Raw genomic sequence first — 6,000 nt, 5'->3', positions numbered from 1 at the left:
GAAAATATTTTATTGGAAACCATCTACTGACTGGTAATTCTCAAAGATTGACTCTGGAAAACCATATGTTGCTAAGAAGACTCATTCCAAGGTAGCCATGACTCATATAGTAGGAAAAGAGAAGGCTTTAATCATAATGCTTGTGCCAAATCATAGCATCATGGGACTCATAAGTGCAGGAGACTATATTATGGGACTCATAAGTGCAGGAGACTACATTATGGGACTCATAAGTGCAGGAGACTACATTATGCAGTTTTTGAATCACACAATCATCAGACCACCACTATTTTAGTGTTCTTTCCCCTCACATATAGGATGAAGCAAAGACACTTTAAAAAATCCCCCAAATACACCAATTAGAACATCATTTTTAGTAAAACTCAGAATTCACATCTGAAAATGGCTCTTATTTCTCCATATCACCAACTGAAGATACCTGGAAACTTAAATTTATACCGGCTGGCTGAGATAGAAAAACTGGAGTAATCAATTAGAGTTTTGACAAATGCATACAATGTAGTGTGGAACTTGACCTGAAAAGCTTTCATCTGAGTGCAATAAAAAGGATTTTTTTTCAAGACAGGGTTTATATGTAACTGAAAACTATTTTTATGGCATAAGTTCCTTCTTGGGAATCTAAGAAATAATTTGAGGCTATGTGGTTACCAAGAACAATATAGCTTAAAGACTCAGGATATCTGCGTTGGGTACTAATGCTTCTGGTATTCTAGAATCCAGGAATTCTACTAAATAGCTCTTCTACACAGAGCCAATTCCTAGTTAAGACTTCTGTATACTGGCAACTATTGGTGAATTATTGAAGTTAACTCCCTAAGGAAGTCACATTCCTGGAAGTGTCGACAATTATTATCCTCATATTTAGACTAGGCTTCATCATGATAATTACTACTGATAAGGCTATTTTTGTGACTATGATGCTGAATAAATCCTTGGGTAAATCCATGCTCGAAAATTATTGGAATAATAAGGTAACCTAAAAGGCAGTATTCTCTCATATGTCAAAAATTAACGCATTATTATCTTTAGGAATGAGTTTCACAACCACACTAAACATTACCAAAAGGGACACATAACTGGCAATATATACAGCTAAAATTTAAAAGTTCATTGTTTGGTAACAAATTGGCAGTGTTCTGAAACAGTGTTGTTTGAGCTAGCTTATGAAATACTGTTAGTCTTGCAAACAAAAGGAATGCAAAGTAAGCCTGCTCAAGCAACCAAATCTAGAAGTTTGAGATATTGGAAATATATATGAGAACCACATGTCATTTTAATTATTTAGTATGCATGTGTATGTGTGTGTGTGCGCGCACATGCTCATATGTGTGCATCTGCCTGCAATTCTCTCTCTCTCTCTCTCTCTCTCTCTCTCTGGTGTGTGTGTGTGTGTGTGTGCGTGCACACATAAATTCATGGAAAGGGGAGCTTCATGTGGGTGTATGTATGCCATAGTGTATGCACACAAGTGTGGTGTTCAGAGGACAACTTGTGGGAGTTGACTTTCATGCAGATCCCAGGTGTCCAACTCATATTGTCAGACTTGTCAGCAAGTACTCTCACCTGCTAAGCTATTCCACTGACCCAACATACTATTTCATAAATAGTTTATGGATCTAGGACTGAATAAAAGGTTATTTTCTCCAGGGAAGACTTTCCAGTCTGACCATTGTTCTTAAGGCTTGATCAAGTACTTTAAGAATAGCTCACTGATTTTTGTCTGATTCTCTATCTTTTCCTGAATACATAGAATGAGGTTTAAAGTCAACTGTAGTTAAAAGTTTCCAGAGTAAGGGGGTGATCCACACCAGACTGGGTGCCTTTTTAAAGTGATAAAAATAAATATAAACTCTGCCCTTTACTTTTGCCTTACAAATATTGGTTAACAATATCTTTTTTTCCTGATCATTGGCAATTTTATTAATGTATTAGCTTTATTCTTTGGATTATAAACTGTACAAACAGCTACTACCAATGTTGTATAGTTAAAGAACCCAATTTTACTCACCTCACTTATGCTATCTTTATCGTTTCTTTTTTAATATAATTTCATTTCTTTTACTTTTTAAAAAAAAACAAACTATCTTTTTTTATTTTACATACCAATCCCTGTTCCCACTCCCTCCCCTCCTCCCATCCCCTCCATTTACCCCCACCCTCCCCCATCCATTCCTCAGAGAAGGTAAGGCACATTGCTTTGGGGAAGGTCCAAGGCTATATCTAGGCTGAGCAAGGTATCCATCCAAAGAGAATATGTTCCCAAAGAGCCAGTACAAGCAGTAGGGATAAATCCTGGTGCCACTGTCAGTGGCCCCTCAGTCTGCCCCAGCCATGCAACTGTCAACCACATTCAGAGGGACTAGTTTGGTCCTATGCTTGTTCCTTCCCAGTCTGGCAGGAGTTGGTGAGTTCCCATTAGCTCAGGTAGACTATTTCAGTGGGTGAACCCATCGTGATCTTGACCTCTTTGCTCATATTCTTACTCCTCCAACTCTTCAACTGGACTTTGAGAGCTCAGCCCAGTGCTCTGCTGTGGGTCTCTGCCTCTTTTTCCATCAGTTGCTGGATGCAGGGTCATTGTATGGTGACATTTAAGGTAGTCATCAATCTGACTACAGGGGAAGGACAGTTGGGGTACTACCTACTCCTCTATTGCTTAGGGTCTTAGCTGGGGTCATCCTTGTGGATTCCTGAGAATTTCTCTAGAGCCAGGTTTCTTTTTTTTTTTTATTAATTAATTTAATTATTAAAGATTTCTGCCTCTTCCCCGCCACCACCTCCCATTCCCTCCCCCTCCCCCAATCAAGTCTTTCTTCCTCCTCAGCCCAAAGAGCAAGCAGGTTTCTCTGCCCTGTGGGAGGTCCAAGGACCACCCACCTCCATCCAGGTCTATTAAGGTGAGCATCCAAACTACCTGGGCTCCCACAAAGCCATTACGTGCAATAGGATCAAGAACCCATTGCCATTGTTCTTCAGTTCTCAGTAGTCCTCATTGTCCATTATGTTCAGCGAGACCGGTTTTGTCCCATGCTTTTTCAGTCCCCGGCCAGCTGGCCTTGGTGAGTTCCCGATAGATCATCCCCATTGCCTCAGTGTGTGGGTGCACCCCTCGCCGTCCTGAGTTCCTTGCTCGTGCTCACTCTCCTTCTGCTCCTCCTTTGGATCGTGAGACTTCAGTCCAGTGCTCCAATGTTGGTTAGAGCCAGGTTTCTTGCTAGCCCCATAATGGCTCCCTCAATCAAAATATCTCTTTCCTTGCTCTCATCTCTATCCTTCCCCCATCTTGACTATCCCATTCCCTCAAATTGTCCTTGCTCCTTCCCTTCTCTCCTCATCTTTCCTTTCTGTCTTCTCTACTCCTCCCCATCTCCATGCTCCCAATTTTGTCAGGTGATCTTGTCTATTTCCCCTTTCCAGGTGGATCTGTGTATGTTTTTCTTAGGGTTCAGCTTATCACTTAGCTTGTCTAGGATCATGAAAATAGACTCAATATCCTTTGCCTTACAGCTAGTATCTACTTATGAGTTAGTACATACCATGTTAATCTTTTGGAGTCCGGGTTACCTCACTCAGGATGTTTTTTTCTAGTTCCATCCATTTGCATGCAAATTTCAAGATATCTTTTTTTTTTTTTTTACTGCTGAGCAGTACTCATAAATGTGCGAATGTGCCACATTATCCATTCTTTGGTTGAGGGGCATCTAGGTTGTTTCCAGGTTCTGCCTATTAGAAATAATGCTGCTATGAACATAGTTGAATAAATGTCCTTGTCGTACGATTGAGCATCTTTTGGGTATATGCCCAAGAATGGTATTGCTGGGTCCCAATTTTCTGAGAGATCACAATACTGATTTCCAGAATGGTTGTACAAGTTTGAACTCCTACCAGCAATGGAAGAGTGTTCTCCTTACTCTGCATCCTCTCCAGCATAAGCTATAATTGATGTTTTTGTTCTTAGCCATTTTGACTGGTGTAAGATGGTATCTCAGAGTCGTTTTGATTTGCATTTCTCTGATGGCTAAGGATGTTAAACATTTCCTTAAGTGTCTTTCAACCATTTGAGATTCTTTTGTTGAGAATTCTCTGTCTAGTTCTGTACTCTATTTTTAATTGAATTATTTGGAATTTTGATGTCTAATTTCTTGAGTTCTTTATATATTTTGGAGATAAGTCCTCTGTCTGATGTGGGGTTGGCAAAGATCTTTTCCATTCAGTAGGCTGTCTTTTTATCTTATTGAATGTGTCCTTTGCTTTACAGAACCTTTTCAGTTTTAGGAGGTCCCATTTATTTTATTGTTGTTCTCAGTATCTGTGCTACTGGTGTTATATTTAGGAAGTGGTCTCCTGTGACCATGCATTGAAAGCTACTTCCCACTTTCTCTTCTGTCAGGTTCAGTGTGGTTGCATTTATATTGAGGTCTTTAATACATTTGGACTTGAGTTTTGTGCATGGGGATATATATGGATCTATTTTCATTCTTCTACATGTTGACATCCAGTTATGCTAGAACCATTTTTTGAAGATACTTTCTTTTCTCCATTGTATAATTTTAGCTTCTTTGTGTAGGAGCCCACTCCTACAAGGTCAGCTAGGGTTCCTGGATAGGGGATCCTCGAGGCCAAATAAAAGTCAGAAGAAACAGAAGACAGGATAGAATCGGGAGGTCTGTCTGGTCATGCCAAAGCAGCCAAACAGCCCAGAGTTTGTTTCAGAACTTGCTTCTGTACAAAAGCAGAACAAAGCACAGCACAGACCATCAGTCAGTATCTAACCACAAGACCATTCCTGTCCTTGAGTGAGCAGCCTCCTCTCCAACACGTGCTTACTGCTTGGAAGCAGCCGTACTTTCTATGTTGATGTTCCTGAGGTTTGTCCTCAGCAGTATACTCTCTATTAGATAGAGTGTTCTTTTCTCACGGGCTAAATCAGAAGTCTGTCATAGCCCTCAAGGTTATAAGACAAAGTAGAGCAGGCAAGCTTGAACTCAAATGACTTCGAGTCAGAAATGACTCCAGATGGAAACTGAGTCACACGTGGGCTCCCACACTTTGTCAAAAATCAGGTGTTCATAGGTGTGTGGACTAATATCCTGGCCTTTGATTTGATTCCATTGGTCAGTCTGTCTGTTTTTGTGCCAACACAAAGCTGTTTTCATTACCACAGCTCTATAATAGAGCTTGATGTCAGGGATGGTGATGTCTCTAGAAATTCCTTTATTGTACAGGATTGTTTTGGCTATCCTGGGTTTTTTGTTTTTCCATGTGAAGTTGATTATTGCTCTTTCAAGGTCTGTGAAGAATTATGTTGGGATTTTGATGGGGATAGCATTGAATCTCTAGATTGATTTTGTTAGGATTGCCATTTTTACTATGTGACCCTTCCTATCCAAGAGCATGGGAGATCTTTCCATTTTCTGGTATCTTCTTCAATTTCATTCTTCAAATACCTAAAAGTTCTTGTCAAACAGGTCTTTCACTTCTTTGGTTATTGTTACCATAAGATATTTTATGTTATTTATGGTATCGTGAAGGGTGATGTTTCTCTGATTTCTTTCTCATCTTTTTTACCATTTGTACATAGGAGGGCTACTGATTTGTTTGTGTTGATCTTGTATCCTACCACGTTACTGAAGGTATTTATCAGATGTAGGAGTTCCTTGGTAGAATTTTTGGGGTCACTCATGTATACTATCATATCATCTGCAAATAACAAAAGTTTGCCATCTTCCTTTCCAATTTGAATCCCCTTGATCTCCTTTGTTGTCTTATTGCTATAGCCAGAACTTCAAGAATTATGTTGAATAGATATGGAGAGAGTGGGAAGTCTTATCTTGTTCCTGATTTTAGTGGAATCACTTTGAGTTTTTCTCCATTTAATTTGATGTTGACTTTTGACTTGCTGTATATATTGCTTTTATTATGTTTAGATATGTTCCTTGTATCCCTGATCTCTCCAAGACATCATGAGGGGTGTTGGAT

Source organism: Chionomys nivalis, chromosome X, assembly GCF_950005125.1.
Source record: "Chionomys nivalis chromosome X, mChiNiv1.1, whole genome shotgun sequence".
Classification (NCBI taxonomy): domain Eukaryota; kingdom Metazoa; phylum Chordata; class Mammalia; order Rodentia; family Cricetidae; genus Chionomys; species Chionomys nivalis.
The sequence above is the reverse complement of the archived record's forward strand: the minus strand, read 5'-3'. Positions refer to the sequence as shown.